At 47.8% G+C, this 23622-nt stretch overlaps 1 long non-coding RNA gene across 1 annotated transcript; it reads left to right on the top strand.

Moving 5' to 3' along the window:
* Positions 1-4886: 4886 nt before the first annotated feature.
* Positions 4887-6923, top strand: LOC116829170 (uncharacterized). Its single transcript, XR_004374691.2, has 3 exons — positions 4887-4942; positions 6478-6673; positions 6814-6923. It is a non-coding gene; the product is annotated as an uncharacterized LOC116829170 (long non-coding RNA).
* Positions 6924-23622: the final 16699 nt, after the last annotated feature.

The raw sequence follows: 23622 nt of genomic DNA, 5'->3' as shown, positions 1-23622 counted from the left end.
GGTTAAAGGGGCTCAACACCAACGCTTGTTTTTAAACTTTTTTTCTTATTGATGTGAATGTTCCTCATTGCATGGAATTTAAGGAGGGGGCTCCACAATGGGGGTGAGGGGTTGGATGAGTCTGTTGCTGTGTGTGCGCGCGCGTATGTGTGGGGGGCAGATAATCTGCAAGGGAGGGTGGCTCAGGCGTTGTCACAGCAAGGGGGTGCCTGGGTTTTTGCTAGGCAGGGAGAGTTGTTGGGAAGGGGGGGCTAGTGAGGGGTGGATGCCGGGGCGCGGGGGGGCTCTATGGACCGGGGCTTGGTGGTACTGGGCTCAGGGCTGTTGCAAGGGTACTGCTGGGTGGCCATGGGGACACACGAACGGGGGGGGAGCTGTCGCAAGTTTGTTTGTCCCCACCCCGCACCATCGGCGCTTTTGCCGCAGGGCCTCACGGGAGTTGTAGTTCCCTGGTGACCACCCTCACCACGACCGCGGGCCCTGCTCCGACAGCCTCTCCCACGCACTGGCGGAGGGGCTGCCTGGTAGAGCCGGCGACTAAACTGCGGAACACGTACTCCAGGGAGGGAGCGCGACTCATGAGAAAGACCGAAGGGAGCGTGAGGAACAAACTACAACTCCCATGAGTCCCGCGGCGAAGCCGGAAGCGTCCTGCTGCGAACATGGCGCGTCTGGTAGCCGGGTTTGCTCTCGCCCTATGCTCGCTGGCGGCGGTCCGAGCCGAGACTGGGAAGGGTGGGGGGCTGCAGTAGCCCTCTTGCAGCTGCCCGCCCCCCTCCCCGGACCTGGGGCGACTGTCCGGTTCCGACATGGGGGAGGCCGGACGGAGGGGCGGTGGCTGTGGACAGAAGGCCAGGCCGGGTGGGGGGTTGCGGTGCTCAAGGGGTAACCCTGGGGCGTGCGAGTTGTCCCACCCCGGGGGTGTGTGGCGAGGGGGGAACTGGGGACGAGAGACTGGAGGTTAAGGGGGGACTGTAGTGAGGGGGAACATAGGGGAAGAACAGTATATGGGGGGGCGCTAGGGCCATTAGACGGGGGGGACTGGGAGCCCCAAGTCTCACTAAGTGGGATGCTGAGGCTGTAGAAGTGGGGACATGGTGGGTCTCAGACTTGTCTGGTGCTTTGGACGGAGGGGAGGCTGGGATACCACAGCCAGTTTCCAGGGGGGGCAGGGGATGTCAAGGTCTGGGAATGCAGGGGCCACTGCGAGGCTGCACCAGGGCTATGATGACTGGCAGTGGTCTGGATGGCAGCAACACAGCCCTTGAGGAGGGGCTGTGAATGGTGACACTGAAAGCTATTGTGGGGGGCGGGGGCTGGATGGCACCATGGCCATTGCAAGAGGGTTTTTTGGGGGCGGGGAGCATGGCATTGGAGAGTCTGAGGTGGTTGTTGCTTAGGGAGGCATGGTGGGTGAGGGGTTGCCAACAGGGACCTCCTCAACCTTCTACAGCCATCACAGGGGAGCCTGCGGTGGGGCCCATAGGGAGCAGGCTTGTGCTGAGGTGATTGTAGCCAGAGTGGGAGCACTGGGGCTGCAGGGGTTGGGCTGGGGCAGTGCTGTGGGGAGGACACTTTAGCTATGAGGGGAAGGGGACCTGGAGGGTGCTGGGGTCCATAGTGAGTGGGGCAAAGGGTTGTAGAGGCTCTAGCAAGTGTGGGCCAGGGGTTCCTTAGGTCAGTAACGAGAAGTGAGGTCGGGGGTGAGGGTGAGGCTTGTGCCATTCCCAGTGAGGCTGAGGTGAGATTTTGTAGGATACATGATTGGGGGGGGAGGGGGCGGCAGCCCCGAGGTGAGGATGGCTCTGCTGAAAATGGGGTAGGGGGAAGAAAACATAGGTTTAAAAGCTGATGTAAATTACATTAGTGCACCTTTATCCTGCAGACAAACTTAGGGGGTGCAGTGACAAGCAAAATATATACAAATAGGAAAATGAGATTGAAACTACAAAGATTAGCGGTGAGATGCTGAGTGTAAGGCCTGAAACTTATCAGTGTGATTCACAGGCTCAGATCCCTTAGTACAAAGAGCAATAAATGCTCTTTTACAATCTGCAACCAAAGACCATCTGAAGCTCTGGGCAGCCCTTCACAATCTGTTCAAAAAACACACTTCAACAGAGAATCTAGTCTGTAGTTTATCACCTGATCAGAACACCAACAAAACTGTTCATTTACTCCACTCAGCAGAATCCCCACTACTGGTCAGCCTGAGCCACCCTCCACAGGCTAGGGAGAAAAGGGTGTGCCCTAGAAAGGAACACAGTTGGGCTGTCAGAGACCAGGCTGTGGAGAGGAAAAGAGAATTCTAAAGGCTTGTGGCTAACAAAACACTGCAGACAGTCCCCTGATTTATGCTCAAGAGACTCCAGCTCAGGTGCCCCCACTGACCAAATTAGAGCAATGCAGCAGAGAGTGAGTTTCTTAGGCAGGTCCCAGGCCATTTAGGTCTTTATAGGTCAAAACTAACACCTTAATCAACCTGGAAGCTGACTGGCAGCTAGTGCAGACTGTAGAGCAGAGGGGGACAGACTATGGCCCACAGGCCACATCCAGCCCACAGGACCCTTCCCTCTGCCCCGAGTTCCTGCCAGGAAGCAGGGTCAGGACAGGCTTGCAGAGGAGCCAGCCTAAATCAGAGGGTGGTGAGCAGGGCAGAGGGTAGCCCCTGGCCTCTCCCTGTCTGCTCTCCTGCCTTCCTGGCAGTCACAGTTCCCCCAGCGCCTGGGCAGCATGGCAATAGCACCCCCAGACCTGGTGCTCCAGGGGGAGGTCAAGGGGCTTGGGTCCTGCTGCCGGGGACAGGAGCAGAGCAAGCCAGGGCCCTCCCTCCACTCCCAGCATGCTTGGCCCTTGTCCCCAGCAGCCAAGGCCGGACAGGGAGCGAGCCCTGCCCAACTGTCAGGGAGAGCAGCCAAATGAGCAGGGGAAACACACAGGGAAAGGACTGAGCCTCCCTTTCCCCCAGCCCACAGGTAACATGGGACGAGGAGAGCAGGGAGGGTTGAATAGGGGGCGAGGGTCTGGGGGTGGTCAGGGGACAGGCATCCTGGGGGGGAATGGTCAGGGGGCACAGAGCAGGGATGTTTGGATGGGATGCAAGAGTCCCGGGGGGCAGACAGGTCGGGAGCATAGGGGGTTGGGTGGAGGTTCCAGGGGCCTGGATAGGGGCCAGGCCATGCCTCACTGTCTGAGGAGGCATAGCCTCCCCAAGCCGTTCCTGTCTGGCCCTCCATACAATTTCTGTGCCCAATGTGGCCCTAGGCCCAAAAAGTTTGTCCACCCCTGCTGTAGAACCTGAGTTTTAATGTGTCCTCCACTCCCCAAAAACAACAACAAAGAAGCTTGCCAGTTGGGCTGCTAAATTCTGCAACAGCTTAAATTTCAGGATGGTTTCATGGCCCCAAGCAGAGCATGTTGGGATGGTCTAGCCTCACGGTGAGAAAGGCGCGGAGGATAAAGAAACAGTTGTAAAATCATGGCTGTACATCAGCAACAGAGCCAACCTTACTTTTCCTGCCACCTGATCTTCAGCAAGCAGCTGGGAGTTTGACAAGACACCCCGTCCTCAGATTGCAAAGTTAAGCATCAAATGGCACACAGACCCTGATGCTTCCAGAAGCCTCACCTCCCTCAACCATCACCACTTCAGTCTCATCCAGTCAGCTCTCTTATACATGCTCCAGTCTTGTCCAAACAATGACCAGTACAAGTGACTATTCTGGTTGATAAAAGACTATGGGTCATCAACACCACAACCTGTGTCTCTGCTAGTCTTTTCAATAGCCTCATATGCTCACAACAAGAGGAGTTGACATGGGGTCTATCTTGAGAGCTTCCTCAGAGGATGGTAGAGCGTGAGGGAGACAAAGGCAGAAGGAATAGCTATGTGCACGAATACAGTGTGTGGTACCCTGAACACTACCTGCTTCCACCCCTTGTTACCAGTTTCTTAGTATCTGACGTGAAGAGGCCTCCCTGAGCCAAACTAAATCTACTCTGTTGTTCTTTAGATTTCAAAGACTGTCACAATATCTCCAGATTAGTGACTGAAGGAGACAACAACGTGGTTGTTCCGCTCAACACATCAGAGGTGACAGAGGTGGCGAAATAGAACTCTACCCATTCCAGTTGGGAATCGGCTCTTCTTATCAACAATGGAAAGTCTCATCTTTTGAATAGCAAGTTCACAGATCGGTTCACTGTATTCCAGGGGCATTTCATAGTGAGGAACATGAGCAGAGAGGCACAAGGAGTTTACAGGGTTAGATTATCCCTGTCTGGGAAGTGTGTGGCTCTTATAAATCTGACAGTGCAGGGTAAGTTCCACACTGATCCCCTGATAACCCCAACTGACTCTAGGGCAGTGGTCCCCAGACTTTTTTGATTGCACCCACACACACACCCCTGATCCAAGCTCTCTCTCCTCCCTCAGGGTGGAGGGGTGAGTGGGGCAGAATGGGGGAGGGGCCATGGACTAGGTAAAGGGGGCACAAAGTTTTGGGACCACTGCCCTAGAGCCCTAACTTCATGTGTCACATTAGTGACTGTGAGGCACTTTACAGACAAAGAGCTGTGAATGCCACGGATCAGCAGTGGGTATGAGGGTTTGCTTCGATGGAGTAATGGACCAGCTAGCATGTGCTAGCAAACAACAAATCACCAGCTGCACCAAACTCCCACCCCTGGGATGGGGCAGAATGTTGTGCATTTCCAAGGCCTCCTGAGGGGGGTGGCTAAGAGCAGTGATCAGTTGAGGGGCTGCACTGTATTGAGAATAGCTGCCTGTTGTATAGACACTCTTGGAAGAAGCCTTGTGGCAACTGGGGGAGTCTGCAGAACTTCCCTTTCCTGCAAGATGATCCTCACCCTGATCTCCTCGGTCTTCCAGCTCCTACGACACCTCCATCGGTTATACCTGGGAACCAAGCTCCTGCAGCATGTAAGCACTTATTCTTTTTCTAAAGCTCATCTCTAGCATTGTACACACTGGTGCTTCTGTCAGTGAAATTTATTGCAGTTGTGGGGGTGTTTTTCACACCCGACCAAAAAAAAACCAAACAACATTAGTGTAGACACAGCCTTCATTACCCTGGTATAGTGGTCCATCAGGGCATATGAGTGACGGAGGTTTGGGACTGCAGCCAGAGGAAGGTAGGGAAAGAGGGGTTGGGGAGCTCAGATTAGGGCTAGTGGAAATGGACTGACATTGGGAAGGGGAACCTGGTGGCAGGTAGCAGGTGTGCCTGTCAGTCCAACATTCTTCCCTGCTGTGCGCGCACCTTAGGATTGGCGAGGGGGAGGGGGGCCGAGGTTTGAGTGTTTCCTCCTTCCATTGTATGTGTGCTGAGATCTGGAGGTTTCAGCTGTGGGGTCTGACCCTCATCCCTGCCTCCCTTATGTAAGCCAAGACCTGGAGCAGTCCTTCCCCTCTGGCTGCGGCGCTGAGTATCGATCAGCATGCTGGGAGCACGCAGCAAGAACACACCACTGACACTGGGGCGAGGCACTGAGGATGGGTGTGCTTGATGCCTATCACAGGGTCTCCACCACTAGGGAGAGGGCGACGGGAACACCTAGGGAGCAGTTAGTCTGAGCTGTTGTTTCAGGCTGTATTCTCCTCCCTAGGGTATTCTCATTCAACTGAGTGTGTCACATTGAGATCAGCCTCCTTCTCCCCATCCCACCTCTATCCTTCCGAATATGTCCCCCTTTCAGCATCATCCTGTGCTGGGGGTCTGGATAGAGCAAAGCGGTTGCTGATGATTAATCTAATAAAGTACAGTAACTCCTCACTTAACACTGTAGTTATGTTCCTGAAAAATGTGACTTTCAGCAAAATGATGTTAAGCAAATCCAATTTCCCCCTAACAATTAATGTAAATGGGGGAACTTAGAGGAGTGGGGCTGCTGGTCCACCCTGGTTCCAGGCCCCCACCAGCTAGCTCCAACGCACTGTTCTTTCTGAAAGCAGTGGACAAAGCAGGCAGCTGCCAAACAGCTATAAGAGACCATTGCACAACTTTAAACGAGCACGTTCCATAATTGATCAGCAACGTAATAACATTAACCAGGAAGACTAAGTGAGGAGTTGCTGTATTATAATGGAGAGCCAGCTCTGCTACATTTAAGCGTGAGAAGACTTTTGCTGTTTAAAGGAAGATTTCTCTTAGTGCTCTGAAGTCCACATGCGTACCTGGATTGTCTTAAAATTTGGTGTGCCTCATGGAGGTGCAGGGCAGGGTTAGTGATCCAAATTTGAAGTCATTTTGGAGTCACAGGCAATCTTGCAAAAAAATGAAGGGCTTTTTTTTTTTAAATCCCTCCAGGCATGCTCACTGCTCTCACTTTTGCACAGCACCTATCAGCAAGTCCTTCATGACCCATGTTTCAGCAAGTAATTACTCGGGTGGATGTTGATCTGCTCTAATCTCAAACTGCTCATTTTACAGTGTGTTTTTTTTTTTTTAAAAAAAGCAACCTGTGGAACTTCTCTGCTGCAGGATGTTATAAGCAACTAACTTGGGATTCGAAGGTGGTCTTATCTGAAGGGCAATGACATCAGCTAAATTTAAGTGCTGTTCATCCTCTGACTCCGAAGTCAAGGCTAATTACTAGCTTACTGAAAATCCAGCAGGAACTCCTCCCTGTCCCCATAATATTGCACAATAAGGTTTGTTATGGAGCCACGTTAACCCACATGAATATTGGTATTTTGCAGCCTTCCAACCAAATGAAGGCAGTGGTGGCTGTGTAGATACCTGTTCTCGGAATGGTTTAACCTGATTCCTGTTCTGTTTGGCTTGATTTCAGATCCAGCTTTGTGGGCTCTATTACTCATTCCGATTATTGTTGCTGTACAAAGATTTGTCTGAGCAAAGATGGATCAAGAGCCAGTGTATCCTGTACTCAGCCTTCAGGAGGAGAGGAAGGAATCCAAATCAGAATAGAAGAATGTAAAAATCAGGGGTAAACAGCTGGACCGTGGGCCAAGGCCAGACTGCCAGATGCTTTTGAATGAACTACAAACTATTTATTTATTTCTTATAGTTATTTTCTCTGACCAATTATTGACCAATTATTTTGTGTCAAGGTCCAAATTTATTGATTACCCTTGTAAAGAGGTCCTGCTACTACAGCATCTCTCCATACATCCCGCAGCATACACTTTCCTGGCTAGTGAGGGAGGAGAAAAGGATTGAGGGTAGTGCCAGGGGGGGTTAATATTCAGCGTTGTTTTCTAGGTTTAATTCACTTTTCACTGTAACTTTGCCACTCTACTTTCTGACCCAAAGAGTTTCTCCTTGTTTCACGATGAAAACATCAATTTACTCTTAGTACAGTAGAACACCAAGAGTTATGAACTGATCGGTCAACCAAACATCATTTGAAACCAGAAGTACGCAATCAGGCAGGAGCAGAGACAGAAAACACAATACAGTGTTAAACTACTAAAAAAAGGGAGGGAAGGGGGAATTTAACAAGGTAAGGAAACTGAGCTTATTTCATTTAAATTATGGTTAAAAGCAGCATTTTTCTTCTACATAGTACAGTTTCAAAGCTATATTAAGTAATTGTTTGAAAGAACAACCATAACACTTTGTGCAGAATTATGAACAACCTCCATTCTGGAGGTATTCGTTACTCTGAAGCTCTATTGTACTACCAGTTTCTTCAAAATGTGTGTGTATTAACTTTGTGGTTGGTTGGGCAGAGGTCAAACAAGTGTACTAGAGTTGTCTTATCAGAAGCTAGGATTTGTATTATGTCACAAGAGAGTCACGCTTGTGCCTTAGTGGTCAGGTAGATAAACTGAAAATGAGTTCCCCCTGCAGTGCTCATGGGGGTCAACAGAAACTTTGGATGTAAAAACAGGGGGAATATAGAATTGGAGTAGGGTGATATTGGCTCTGAATATGGTGTTGGACCACCTATCTCCACTTCTGGTATCCACACTAAAAGGATGCTGGAAAAATTAGAGGGGGTTCAGGGAAGAATCACAAGCACCTGAGGTGTGGAAAACCTCTCTTATAGGAGCTCAGGCTATTTAGCCTGTTGAAGATAAGACTAAGCAGCTTGCTTGTTGTCTAAAAGTGTTTACATCGAGTATTAAGCTGCAGACAGAGAGAATGAGAAGCAATGGCTGGGAGTTAAAACTAGAGAACTTCGAACTGGAAGTGAGGTGCAATTTTTTTCTTTTTTAAACAGTGAGGGCAATTAGCCATTGGAACAACTTCCCAAGGAATGTGGTGGATTCTCTGTCACTAGGGGGTCTGTACATCAGATTAGATGCCTTTCCAAAAGATGCACTTTACTGTAACCAGATATTCTTAGGCTTGATCTAGAAATTACTGTTCAGTTCATTTATGTGACCATTCAGTGACAAGCATGAGTGAAAGTCTCTAGTCTACGTTATGCAAAAGGTAAGACTGGATCAGTGATTCTCCAATGTGGCCACCAGGATTTTTGGAGTCCTGGAGCCCCTTCCTCCAGCTCCCAGCTGTGGCCACCAGCTCTGCTCCCTGAAGCAGGAGCAGCCCAAGCCCAAGGTGGGGCTGGTGGTGTTTCATTAGACCAGGGGCTGGCAACCTTTCAGAAGTGCTGTGCCAAGTCTTCATTTATTCACTCTAATTTAAGGTTTCATGTGCCAGTAATACATTTCAGCTTTTTTAGAAGGTCTCTTTCTATAATATATAACTAAATTATTGTTGTATGTAAAGTAAATAAGGTTAAATATTTAAGAAGCTTCATTTAAAATTAAATTAAAATGCAGAGCCCCCCGCACTGGTGGCCAGGACCCAGGCAATGTGAGTGCCAGTGAAAATCAGCTTGTGTGCCGCCTTCGGCACACATGCCATATGTTGCCTACCCATGCATTAGAGTGTAATAGGGGTGCTGCCTCTGGCCGGGGGAGGGAACCAGCTCTCTGTCCCCACCCCTTTACCTTGATTGACATGGGATACTGGCAGGGCACTGATTGGCCAGAGACATTTTGTCAAAGTTTTTTTAAAATGGAGTAGTAACTCACTTTTGTGGTATTAACACATATTATTCTTTACATTGAAGAGATTTATTATTCACATGATACTTCCAAATAATCATGTCACTAACCCAGCCATTTTAAGTGTCAAAGCAGCAGCCACTGTGAATTTGCTCTGGCCAATTTTCACAGCCCAAGCAAAAATGTGTTTGAGAACCAGAGTGTGATTAATCTGAGCGAGAGTGTTGTCAAGCTGAAGATGAACAACAATATTGCCAACGTTAGGCCTAAAACTTGCGGAAGCTTTATAGCGTGAGCTTTGCAAAATTAAGCTGCAACTTGCGGATCAAAAGACACCCACAACCAGACAATATTTTATTCTGACTCCTATATGGTAAAATAGGTCATGCCCACGGGTACGGCTTATTAAGACCACCTTTGGTTAAGAGACGCTGTAGTCAAAGAACTGATTCCTATGTGGTTTTGATGGGCTAGGCCTTCAGGCATAGGTCATCAAAATAACCTTACCCACAATCAAGACAATAGCCCATTTAGAGGTAAGTTACCTAAAAAACTAAGGAAAACCACAGTTGAGACAATAACTTATTTCTATATAGCCCATCCTCTTGGGCATAACAAAAAAATAAGCATAAATTATACAGCCAAAGCGACAACGCTAATCACATTAAAGATTTGGCCTAACCTGATTGGCTGATCTGCTTCAAAAGACGACGGGCAAATGAGATTAAGTGTGTAGAGCCTCAGGTGTAGGGGTGGGTGGGTGTGTGTCAAAGAAGTTATTCTCTTTGATCCATCTGACCCACACCCCCTGAACCGAGGAAACCTGAACTGCACCGACTATCTGCACCTGGCCAGTGCAAAGAGCAGTCAACTAGAAGGTAACATCTCCTCAGTAAGGTTTTAAGATAAAATAGTCTGGTTGCATGCAGAATAAGGTAATGGAGTAAAAAAAAGTCTGGGTTGCTCAAGTTGTTTTGACCTCAAGTTGTGCTGACACTGTAGTATTAAGAATTGGGATCATTTGATCTCAGATTATAGTAATGCTGAAGTTTAAATAGTAGTAAAAGTTTAGTACTAGTGTTAATTTATAGTATCTTTGTTTGTACTTATGGTCATTAAGGGCAGGAATAAAACTTGTAAGATTAATAGTTAATAAGTAGTAATAGCTTTGCATGTACTCATACCTGGTATCAGTAAAAGCTGCCAATGTTAAGGACATACTTTTATAGTAATAAGTAGCTAACGCATAACATTACCTGTACTTGTCTGCAATATAAATGTCATTTATATTCTTCCTTATTCAATGCTGGTCTTTAATTTTTCTTTTCCTATTCTGTCTGTGTTGCATTTATAGCCGTAAATCATTGAAAGCCCATCTTGAGGAATAGTCAGTTTTAATTTCTTTATATGAACACCACTTAACCTCATTACATCTGTGCTGGGAAGTAGCAATCACCCAGAGCCCAATTTGGGCCCTGATGTGTGTCCCCTTCTTCCTATATCTCCGCACACTGGACTAGATGATAACTGCGTAGTGGCATTAAAATCTGACTGGCTGAATGCCTTTGGTATCTATTATGAGAAGCTGCTCATAGGGTAGGAGGCTCCTATGAGATTTGAAAACATGTGGACGTTCTACTGCTGGAAGGGCAGGGGAAGAGGAGGCCCAGCAACCCTGCCACAGAATTAGGCATTTCCTCAGGATTATTGTTACCTTCACTGAAGAATGTTACATGCATTCATTTATTTTATTGGAGGGTGAGGGGGCATGACTGTTACAGTCATTTAAGATTTTCCCCTTTATACACTTAAGCAACCAAATAAAATATTGTAAACTGCAGAATTATGTAACTCTGGTCCCTATAGCTGCTGCCCCATTCTATAGTTCTTGGTCCCATTTTTACTCTTTTCCTGCTAACTCCATTGGACTGGTCTGTAGGATGAGCTCATGGGCAATACTGAGCCAACTGGGCTTGCCTGAAGAGTTCTGCAAGATATCTGCCACCTAGCTCCATTCACAGGGCCTACAGCTGGCCAGCACAGCCCATTAACTACATTGGAGGTTTGCTCTTCCGGCTTATTTCCTCTCCAGTTAGCTTTTCTTGATGGCAGGGTAACAATGTAAAGCAGTGAGTGACATCTGGTCTGTACTGCCTCCGCCCTCATCATTCTGCTGCAATGCTGTAAAACATTAGGTGCCAGCACTACATTCCCTCTGGTTAATCAAGGCCAGAATTAGCTTGGTTTATATAACTTCATCTGAAGAGTTCAATGGCTTTACAACACTAATGTTTTATTCCTATTTTCACTTAAACCCAACCATGCTGAGATGTCTGGATAACGTGAGCACGCTTACATCCATTTCCCAGAAAGGGAAATTAAGGTAGAAGCAGTAACCAACCCCCTGCCATCTTCACATTGTTCCTGCAGTAACAGACATTGGACTAGAACTGGATATCCTGACTCATCCTCTACTTTAACCATTGTACAACTCCCCAAACCTGAGCTGGGCATAAAGTATGTGCTCCAATGCCCACCCCAGAAACCAGAACAGAGCCCAAGGCCTCACTCTCACTGTGGAGACCCATATGTCTTTTAAATCACCTGCAAGTGAAACAGCAACTCTTCCACACTGCCAATCAAGCACTCACTTTAGCAGAAGTCAAATCATTTTAATTTGCTCTCCCTTATCTTTCCCCAGGGGAAAAGGGGGATATAAATACTGCTCCTTCCAGCTTGTCTTCCCCATGTCATCTCACAGAAAATTTGAGTGATTTCCCCCTCCAGGAAGTTAAATGTAGTGAAAAAGAGACTGAGTGGGGATATCTGGGGCACTAATAAGGCAGAAAAAGGTACAGCTGCAGGAGTCCTCCTCTTCCTCCAAAAAATGCCAAATCCATGGTTTAAACCCCCCCCCCCCCGTTTCAAATCTTTGAGATCTGGACACATCTTCCTTTAATTTTAGTGGAAGATAAGTGCACACAAGGGCCCTGATCTCAGTTCGATCATCTAGGCCAGTGATTCTCAAGTGCTGCCACCAGACTTCACATGCAGTCGCCACAACTTTTGGGATGCCAGAGCCCCTTCCCTAGTCAGTCTAGGGGTGTTTCATTGAGCATAGCAAGGCTGTGAGGGCTTCTGGTTGTGGGACGGAATGAGCCCTCTCTCCATGTTCCCATTATCTTGATTCATGAGGGGCACTAGCTGCAGGGCCCTGATTAGCCACACAGCCCTGTTTCCCTGCTTACCTCCATTGGAGGAGGGCGGTGCCAATCACCAAGGGCCCCATAGCTCTAAGCTAATCAGTTTGCAGGGGGAGGAGCCAGCCAGAAGACAGTGGATGTTCCACAGTGGATGATTCTGCTCTGTTGTTGCTTCATCACACAGCCTGAGAGGAGGAAGCAGAAGCAGGAAGATGCAGGCACGGAGAGGCTAGATGTCGCTGCTGAGCCCCACAAGCAGCTCCAGGACTGGCTGACACTGCAGTGACTGTAGGGGTCCAACAGGGAGAGTACGCAGGCTGTTACTGCTGCAGCACAATGCACAGAGCATCCTGGCATACGGCTACCAGCAGTGTCCCCAAAGGGTCCAGATGGGAGGAGCCCACTGGCAAGGGCAGCCCCCACCATAAGAGCTGCTTCACATTGTGTGTGCTCTACAAGGGATATACAACACTTTGCTAAAAAAAGAAGCACGGAAAGTGACCAGTTTACACTGAACTCAGTAAAAATAAAATTGACTTTCTACCCCTAGTGGATGCAGAGGATACAAAATATGACCTCATTCCAGCCAAAAGGTTCAGAAACCGAAAAGTAAAGAGTGTCTCTTACATCAGGGTTTCGGCAGGGCGGTGCAAGGATGTTTCATGTCCTAGGCAAAACTTCCACCTTGCGCCCTCCCCTGTCCCTGAGCCGTGCCCCCCACAGAAGCTCCACCCCCTCTGCCCTGAGGACCGCCCCCCCAGCAGCTCCTCCCCAGCTCACCCCTGCCCCGCCTCCTCCCCAAGCACACTTTGCTGCTTCACTTCTTCTGCCTCGGAGGCTTGCAGTCCTCATGGCTCCTCCCCTCTTCAGTAGTTCGGGTACTGAAAGCACGCTAACGAAACTGTAACCAGGAGTGTTAAAAGCAACCGGAAAACACACAATTCCCGCTCACACCACATGGATGCAGCATAGCTCTGGATTCTCAAGGATCATGAAATGCCAGCTTCGTTCTCACAGGATAGGTTGTTGGTGATGGCTAGTGGCATTCTAATAGCTAGCAGTCACCTTCAGCCCCCAACTAAAACCTCTCCAGCACATCATCAAGGATCTACACCCTATCCTGAAGGACCATCCCTCACTCTCACAGATCTTGGGAGACAGGTCAGTCCTCGCTTACAGACAGCCCCCCAACCTGAAGCAAAATACTCACCAGCAACTACACACCACACAACAAAAACACCAGCCCAGGAACCTATCCCTACAACAAACCCCGTCGCTAACTCTGTCCACATATCTATTCAAGTGACACCATCATAGGACCTAATCACATCAGCCATGCCATCAGCGGCTCATTCACCTGCACATCTACTAGCGTGGTATATGCCATCATGTGCCAGCAATGTCCCTCTGCCATGTACATTGGCCAAACCGGACAGTCTCTACACAAAAGAATAAATGAACACAAATCTGACATCAGGAATCATAACATTCAAAAAATAGTAGGAGATCACTTCAACCTCCCTGGTCACTCAATAACAGTCTTAAGTGGCAATTCTTCAACAAAAAAAGACTCCAAGGAGAAACTGCAGAACTGAAATTAATCTGTAAACTGAACACCATCAAATTAGGCCCGAATAAAGACTGGGAGTCGCTGGGTAACTACAAGAACTTAACCCCCCCCCCCCCCACTAATTTCCCTGTGCTAATTTGCCCCTACTGTTACTCACACCTTCTTAGTAACTGTTTGAAATGAGCCACGCTGATTACCACTACAAAAGTGATTTTTTCATCCTGTTGATAACAGCCCAGTTGAATTGAATTGTCTTGACTCCCCACTTGGCAAGGCAACTCCCATCTTTTCATGTACTGCTTTTTATATCTTCCTACTATAAGCTTTTAAAGAACAGCAAGTGAACCTTACCCCCTTTTCACTTCCCTTCCAAACTCCCTTGCGAAACTCCCTGTTGTGGCCCTATTAGTGCTGAGAGCCATTGCAAGAACCAACAAGTTTCAGAGCGGTAGCCATGTTGTCTGTATTAGCAAAAACAAGGAGTCCTTGTGGCACGTTAGAGATTAAGGGCTTAGCTACACTGGCACTTTACAGCGCTGCAACTTTCGCGCTCAGGGGTGTGAAAAGACACCCCCCTGAGCGCTGCATGATGCAGCGCTGTAAAGTGTCAGTGTAATCAGGGCAGCAGCGCTGGAAGCATGGCTCCGAGCGCTGCATGCTACACCCATAAGGGATGTGGTTTACGCAGCGCTTTGAAATTTCTAATGTAGCCATACCCTAATACATTTATCTGGGCATAATCTTTTGTGGACTAAAATCCGAAGAAGTGAGCTGTAGCCCACAAAAAGCTTATGCCCAAATAAGTTTGTTAAGTCTCTAAGGTGCCACGAGATCCAACTGCAACCTGGTATATAATAGAAACCTCTTCAAGCCAGGGGCTGCTGCAGCACCCCGAGAACCCCTAGTTCCAGCACCTCTGCCCAGGCAGCTGCCCCAGCCTGACACACTCACAGCCCCTGCATCTGCCCCACCCCAGGTGTCCTCAGCCCAGAGCTGAGCCCATCGGCAGCTCGGTCCCCAGCTGAGTGGGGAATCAGCACCCCCAGAAATTACCCTGGGACCAGCGTGATCTGCCTCCACCCCACCCCCATAGAGTCGGAGTGAGTCGGTTTCTCTTTTACCAACGAGACGAACACCGCCCCCGTGTCTCTTCTCTTCCCAGCTCCCTCCACCCCACTCCCTTTCCTCCGCACCCCGGCTGGGTCTCCGCCAGCCCCCCCTTCTCCTGAGCCCAAATAGCCCCCTGTCCCCCGGGTGTCTCTGGGGCTGGGCCTCCCCCTGACCCCCCAATATCCCCCTGGCTCTCCGGGGCTGGGTCTCTCCCCTCAGAGCCGCGCGCCCCTTGCCCCAGCCGGGGGGTAACAGACATTCACCGTTCTGCTGCTCTGCGGGCACAGCGTAGAAACCTTAGCATGGCCACCACGAAGGCTACTCAGGAACAACATCTCCTTCCCCATTCTCTACTGCGGCAATTCCTGAGCAGGAGCACCAATGGTTACAGCGGCAGAGACTGCGCCTAGTCACACGTCCAATCGTTACAGCGGCTGAGACTGCGCCTAGTCACATGTCTAAAGGCTGCGCAAAGGAGGTTGAACGCTGACGTTAGACTCACCACGCAGTCCAGACTAGTCTGTGCCCTAGTGAGTGGGCCCTGCCACAGAGACATCATATTATCAACCGAAAACCCTCAAATATTGGTCCTTTGAGCCCTCAATTATCAATTATGGATGTAAAGTGCTCTCAGATTTAACCCCTTCCTCCAAGCCATTGAATATTGATCTAACATCCCTCTGATTCAGCTGTTCTCTCTAGTGCGCTAAAATCCCCTCAGCTGCTGACACTTCTGTCATATTTTCAGATATTGACTTGAAATCCCTCAGATCCTGTCACTAGTTTGTCTAATGATCAAATATTGATGAAAAAGCTCCTCAGATGTTGACACGTCTCAAATTTTCAAACATTTCTCTAAAATCCCTTCAGCTGTTGACACTTGTCTATTTTTGAATATTGATCTCAAATTCATTCTAATTTTGCCTCCTTTCCCCTCTAATTCTCAAATACAGATGAAAATATCCCCTCAGTCTGGGGGTCTCCCCTCCTATTAAACTGCAGGCAGTTCTGGGTTTGGAGGAAAACAGTTGGCCTGAACTATTGCCCCACATCATGGACAGATGATGTGGTAAGGGGTTAAACCCCCCGTGAATAACTGTCACTTCAGATTAAATGCCTTTGCTCTCCAATGACCAAATATTGATAAAACATCTGTTCAGATTTGACCTCTTTTCCCTCTAATTTTCAAATACGGGCTGAAAACTCCTTCAGATTTTAAGAACATAAGAGTGGCCATACTGGGTCAGACCAATGGTCCATCCAACAACTGAGTATCTATCTTGTCTTCCGACAGAGGCCAGTCCAGATGCTTCAGAGGGAATGAAGAGAGCAGGGCAATTATCAAGTGATCCATCCCCTGTCAGCCAACCCCCAGCTTCATGGGGTTGCATCACTTGGCTAATAGCCATGGATGGACCTATCCTCCATGAACATATCTAGTTCTTTTTTGAATCCAGTTATACTTTCGGCCTTCACAAAACTCCCTGGCAATGAGTTCCACCAGATGACCTTTTCTTTTGATTAATTGAATACTGATGTAAAATTGCTTCAGACTTTGTGCTTTTCCCCCTTCAATTCTCAAATACTGATATAAAATCCCCTCAGATTTCGCCCCTGTTCTAATTATTGAAATATTGACATCAAATTTCCTGACATTTTGCCCCTTTTCCCCTCTGATTCTACAATGTTGATATAAAACCCCTTATATTTGGTCCCTCTTCTATCTATTAAATATTTATTACAAAAGCTCCATAATTTTGAGATTCCTTTTCCCTCCCATTTCAGACTGCATCTACTTTCGCTTTTGGAAGGACACAGTTGGCCTGAATCAGTTCCTCAGGGGGCTTATGTCACATGGTGAGTCTGTGGGGAGATCTGGGAATAGAATCCAGATTACCTGAGTCCCAAACCAGGAGTCCATTGACCAGAGCCGCGTGTCTGTGGGGAATTGTGCCTTTAAGAGTGTCATCTTACCATCTTTGTCATGGGAGTAGCGTCCCTGGGGATGTTTAGTTTTATATTCAATTCAGTTTATATGATCTGCTCCTAAATTTCCTGCTTTCAAACAATTACAGTTTAACAGCATTGCGGATATTAGTTATCAAATGGTGTCATGGGAAACTGGAGATTTTATCAGCTCGATAGCACACCATAACTTGTTGAAGGTTTTGAGACAAATTCCCCATAGAATTAATGTTATATTAATTTAAATGAAATATGTGAACCCTTGATTAAAAAGGGCTTATCATTGTCCAACATTAAACAGTTTACTAAACAAGGTTCGGGGTTTGGCATACAAAAATCTCAAGCTGCTTAGTACCATGGCAAACCCATAATTAAAAATCCCTTTAAGCTTTTATGAAAGGTACCAAAAAGAAGGAAAACCACTTAAAGCATTTGAAATGTAAAGTATTAAGGCTTCATTTTAACAGCCTTGCTTGTTCCCTTTCCCTTTAGCTGTAGAGTCTTTTTATAAAGAACGCATCACCCGTGCTTGACAGTCTTCGTATGGTATTAAAGAAGCTAATAACTATCCTGTTTTGGGACAACTACAGGAAAGGTTAGTTGAGAGAGGCTGGAGCTACTGCCAACGTCTGAGTGGCTCCTTCCTAAAAGACAAAACAATAAAACACACACAAGAGGTAAAAATAAAGAACAGCAAAGAAAGAAAATGCAGCTTTTGTCTCTCACGTGTGACCTCTGCTGGAGAAACAGGCCGGTCTTATTAGCCACTCCAAGACCTGGCAAATTTGAACCAGCATTGGGCTGGGATAGGGCATTGATTTTAGCTGCCTCTTTCTTGTCACAGGCTTACAGCGGTGTTGCAAAATACACAGCTTTAAACAGAAGGCGAAAGAAGAGGGATGGGAAAGAAAAGAAGTAAGGTGGGGGAAGTAAAAGGACACACACAGAGGTGGGGAGACAAAGTCTCACGTTGCAGTTTAGGAATTAGCTGGAGACGGTAGACCTAGAAATGTCATCTGGGTCCCTCTGTCCGGCCCACTAGTCTGGACATCTCTCAGGATCAGGACAACAAAAGCCCAATGAGGTTACTGTGGATCCCCAGGGTCTCAGGAGACGATGTGATGGTGAATCTTGCTCCTTACTGTTCTCCTGTCTTTGGCAATGTTGCCATTGTTTTTCCTCCTAAAGACTTTTCTTTTACGGAGCTCAAAAGGGAAGAGTGGGTAGCATATCCCATCTCCTCATTATTTTGTCCACCAGTTAGGTCTCATTTCTGACATACCACTTTTGGTTCATAGGTTTCTGGCTCCACACATCTTGTTCACCAGGCATGATCTTAACACCATCCTTGAGTTATATCAATAGGCCTTTTTGTGTAGACTAAGTCTGTCTGTCTTTCTTTTACACCTTAACCCATCAACATTTATAGTTATAGGATATTGTAACACTTTTATCCATTTCCCCCAGTTAGGCTTACAAACGGGGTGGTCCTACCAGGCCCCAATCGTCACTGGGGGACTCTAATGTGAACACCAGGAGTTTACCTACCCTGAGAAAATGGGTTAACTAACACAACACTAAATAGGACTTAGATGCTTTTGAAAATCTCACCCCAAGTTACTTAGTAGCACAAGTTCCACTGAAACTCAATGAGTCTCAAGTCTCAGGTTCTTTTGCAAATCACAGCATACGTATCTCGTATAGAGACTAATAACTGTATTTAAAAATGTCTGAGCTGGTTCTGCCCAGTGACCAGCTGGCATGATTTTAAACAGGACTGTCCGTGTGTGCGCTAGCTGAATAGTCGTGTTTAGTTTTAGATTAGATAAAACACACTTATTTTTTTTTAAAACAGAATGTCTTTTCTCACTGTGGACAAACCCAAGGAGGTAATTTGGCCAGTACATGGGGTGAGCTTTGTTGAAGGTAAAAATAGGCTAAAAGCAGCATTTTCTCACTCCTGACAAAGTTGGCCTCCAAGTGCACAGAGGCCCAGCGTCGAGGGCCTCTCTGCCCTTCACATAGCTCCCCCAGACACAGAGAGATGGCTGGAGTGATGCTCCCCAGCCCCTCTTTATAACTATCTCTATGGCTTTGTGGTTGGGTCATGGCTTCAGTTCCATGGGGACAGGGCCAGCTTTTGGTCAATTCCACCAATTCCCTCGAATCGGGCCCCGCGCCTAAAAGGGCCCCGCGCCCAGTGGCAGCACCGCCGGGGAGGTGGGGGGAAAGTGGCCGAGAATCCCTTCCCTGGCTAGAGGCTCCTTTTTAATTTTTTGGAGGGAGTACACCTTCCTGTGATGCGGCACTTTTGTGAGGCGGGTCATTTACTCACTCCGGGTCTTCAGCAGCACTTCGGCAGCAGGTTCTTCAGTGCCGCTGAAGACCCGGAGTGAGCGAAGGACCCACCGCCAAAGACTAGGAGCGCTGCCCTGTGAGTACAAGCTCCACGTGTTTTTTTACGTGGTTTTTTTTTTCAGTCATCCCTGCTGGAGCCCCCATTGAAACTGTTCGAATTGGGCCCCACACTTGCTAAAGCCGGCCCTGCATGAGGAGAGGCTGGCTGGGTCCTCCAGGGTCATAGTGAGTAGGATGCTGCAGGCTGCAAGAGTGTGTTTCATGGGGCATGTCTCAGGGACAGAGTATGAGCCCCAGTTATTGGCTCAGAGTCATGAACAAAGCAGGGAGTCCCTTGAATCCCACCCAGAACAATGGGTGGATTGTTCCCCAGGGAAAGAGGCCAGAGGTAAAGTGAACATTGGCTCCCAAGCATTAGCATCAAAAAATGCCGCCTGTCTCGCTTCGTAGTCCAGATAAACCTGGATGTTGATGGAGTCGCAGCTCAGTGTAAGGGGGACCTGTGCAGGGGAAGTGAGATCCCAGTACTGGCCCCTGCTCCACTCCACAGCCCTCATCCCCTCCTCAGGGCTAAAGCTGATGCATCCCTCCCCACTCACAGACTCCCTCCCCCTGGATCACCAGCTCCCAGTAATGCCTCCGGGAGGTGAATCAGTCACAGCCCAGCACGTAGGCAGCAGACTAAACTCTCGGGGGATTGTCAGGCAGACAGGATGAGTTGGGAGTGAGCTGTGTCTGGATCTAGAGCAGTGATTCCCAAACTGGGGTCTGTGAGCCCCTGAGGGTTTGCAAAATGTTACAGGGAGTTCTTGGGGGAAAAAAAAATCCCTAATGGTGGACAGAGCTGCCCCTAGGGATCCTGGGCACCACAGGACCAGCAGCCCAGAGCCCCTGGACTTCCAAGAGCTAAGCAGATCAAAGCGAGCAGATCTATCACACTGAGGAGATTGAAATGTCAAGACTATCAGAAATGGAAAGGGAGGAGGATATTTTTTGCTGTTTTTAAAATCAAATAGGCAGCTAGTCTTGTTTTTAAAATTTTAAAATTTTAAGCTTTGTTGTAACGTGCGTTGTTTGCCTGGATTGCTCAAGCCCTGAATGCTTGTGTAGGAGGAACTCTCTGAGTTGGCATCTTAAAAACATGCTGTTTCACATCTGATACTCCTTGATGAAACATAGGAGCCTTGTCTTAGATCAGGCTTATTCACAGTGATACACGCTATGAAAGTGAGATCTGGGAAGAGTGCTGCCTTATTCATAATGTAATAAAAATACTGTAATGATAAATAATAATTAATTAATAGTGTGTAATAAGCAAGTCATAAAAACAAATGTTATATTTCCAAGATCACTGCTTTTATAATTTATACTCAGGTAAAGGAGAGAATTCCCGGGAATATTCATTTTTAAGAGGGGGTTCGCGAGACTTGACATTTTAGTGAAAGCGGTTCACAGGTTGTTAAAGTTTGGGAACCACTGATCTAGTCACACTCGCTGCAGAAAGATAATCGACCACTAGGGGGAGAGCTGAGCCCTTGGAGGAGGATTTGATTGTGTCAGTGACAGAATCTGCTCCAGCTGGAGAGTGAATCAGGCAACTTCCGCCTTTCCGGCTCTGAATGGGGAGCAGCTCTGAGATGGCAGCAGAACGCAGGGGAGATTCACTCCTCTGGCACAGATGGGTCAGGAACAGAGTGAAAGGATCAATCCACAACCGAGACTTAGGGTACGTCTACACTGCACAATTATTTCGAATTAGCTTAAACCGATATTACAAAACAGATCTAATAAAATCGGTTTAGCGCGTCCACAGTGGGATCCCGAAATCGATTGTTTGCGTCCATGGTCCAAAGCTACCATCGATTTCAGGAGCGGTGCACTGTGGGTAGCTGTTCCTCAGCTATCCCATAGTTCCCACTTCCGTGTTGAGAGCACAGTGCCTGATGGGGCATAAAACATTGCCCCGGGTGGTGCTGGGTACAGCCTCACCCCTCCCTTTGTGAAGGCAGCAGACAACCCTTTGGCGCCTTTTTCGCGGAGTGCATTGAGCAAACGCCATAGCACAGCAATCTTTCCCTTTTTTTTTTCACGTGGTGGTGGGGGGAAATAAACTGAGGAGCTGTTCCCTGAACCACGCCAGACACTGTGTTTGAACCTACAGACATTGGGAGCTCAGCCAAGAATGCAAATAATTTTCAGAGACTGCTGTGGACTGTGGGATAGCTGGAGTCCTCAGTACCCCCTCCCTCCCTTCATGAGCGTCCATTTGAGTCTCTGGCTTCCCGTTACGCTTGTCACACAGCGCTGTGTATCCTGGAGTTTTTTATTCAAACGCTTTGGCATTTCGTGTTCTGTAACGGAGCTGGATACAACAGATTTGTCTCCCCATACAGCGATCAGACCTAGTATCTCCCGTACGGTCTATGCTGGAGCTCTTTTTCGATTTCAAACTGCATCGCCAGCCGTGCTGATCAGAGCTCCACGCTGGGCAAGCAGGAAATGTAATTCAAAAGTTCGCGGGGCTTTTCCTGTTTACCTGCCCGCTGCATCCGAGTTCAGATTGCTGTCCAGAGCGGTCAGTGCTGCACTCTGGGATGCCGCCGGGAGGCCAATAACGTCGATTTCCGTCCACACGAACCCTAATCCGAGTTATCACTATCGAATTTAGCGCTACTCCTCTCGTTTGGGAGGAGTTCCGAAATCGATTTAAGGAGCCGTTTAACTCGATATTAATGACGACGTCGTGTGAACGGATACAGCGTTAAATCGGTATATCGGCCATTAAACCGATTTAAAGTCGCAGTGTAGACCTGGCCTTAGTATCTTTCCCCTTCTGCATCCACTGCTCCCCACAGAGTGGGACAGGAAGTTCAGTATCACAGGGGGAGTCCCAGTATATTATAACTGCACCAAACTCCCAAAATTCATAGCTTACAAAGCCAGAAGAAGGGACCTCTGTGCTCACCTGGTTTGACCTCTTGTTAATGGTGCAAGTAGAAATAATTTCTTGCTGGTACTGCCCTCATAGGAGGGACACGGGGGGGCACATGTGATTCCTCCCTGCCCTGCCCCCAGCCAGGGGCCCCACCCTCCCCGTCCGGTCTGACACTGCCCTTTGTATATACAAACGTCAACATGCTTAACTACTCACTTTCCCCCCAAATATGTACTATTCTGTCTATTTAGATGGAATATGGGAGTTAGGTAAGGAGCCATTTCAGCATATGTAGGACTTATTAAAAGACAAATTTTACGTAGAACTGGATCCTAAACTGCATTATGGTATTGTACCCAAACATTGCATTTCAATGGGGGATTCAACTTCCTTGATAGGAACAGATTCCTGAAACTCTTACCAGTCCACAGAAGTGGTCCATAGTCATGCAAATAGTCCCATTGTCTTCAGTGGGATTGATCAAATGATTAAGAGTCTACAGGATTAGGTTCCAAGTTTGTAAATTGTTCTGGACGAAACTGACAATGCCTGAGCTGTTGGTTCAGAAGGATCCAATAAAGGTGAGCAGGTGTGTGATAAGTGTTAGCTCCGCTGCTAAGATGAGGAACATATTTTCACTAAAGTTCTTGGCAGATTCCTGAGGGAGCTGGTTTAAGGCTGTCAGCATTATAATTTTCACTTACAGTTCTCTGACCCACTAAGTTGGAAAATGAGGCATTTGTTTTCTTTGTTTTGCTGCTCCAGTTCCAGTTAACAAAATGCATGTTAGACTGGAATAAATTGCCTAGGGAGGTTGTGGAATCTCCATCTCTGGAGATATTTAAGAGTCGGTTAGATAAATGTCTATCAGGGATGGTCTAGACAGTATTTGGTCCTGCCATGAGGGCAGGGGACTGGACTCAATGACCTCTCGAGGTCCTTTCCAGTTCTAGAATCTATGAATCTAGTTTGGCTGCAAAGAAGATTTCTATGTACACTGGAGACAACACCTGATTCCCATCAGGCTGCAGAACTGAGCTGACATCAGAATTCAAACATCCTCCGGTCAGTGCAAGCAGAAGCATTCCTCTAATGATTTGGACTTGATGTGATGCGGTATGGATGTCATGGATAATTCAGACCAATGGGGCAAAACAGAATAAAAAACACTGTTTAAACACCTTCCATCCACCCCTCCCCTCTTGAGGACTCCTGCCCAACATAACAGCACAATACATCTCTCAGAGACTGTGAGGACAATGGGGTGGATTGATCAGAGGCATCAGGGGGAGTTGCAACCTGTTCACACCGTGGGGCATCAAAACAGCTTGTTGACCAAAGGCAGCTTCCTGTGCGCTTCTGTAGGTCAGTGTGTGGTTAAACACGTCTGCAGTGCCGTAAGGTTAGATTAGTGTTTGCAGGTGTATACGCCTAGATTCCGAGGTGCTGCGGTTGCTCCTGGCTCATGCTACTGATTCTG

The sequence above is a fragment of the Chelonoidis abingdonii genome, chromosome 12 (genome assembly GCF_003597395.2).
Source record: "Chelonoidis abingdonii isolate Lonesome George chromosome 12, CheloAbing_2.0, whole genome shotgun sequence".
NCBI classification, from domain to species: domain Eukaryota; kingdom Metazoa; phylum Chordata; order Testudines; family Testudinidae; genus Chelonoidis; species Chelonoidis abingdonii.
This window is presented reverse-complemented; position numbering and strand designations above follow the sequence as displayed.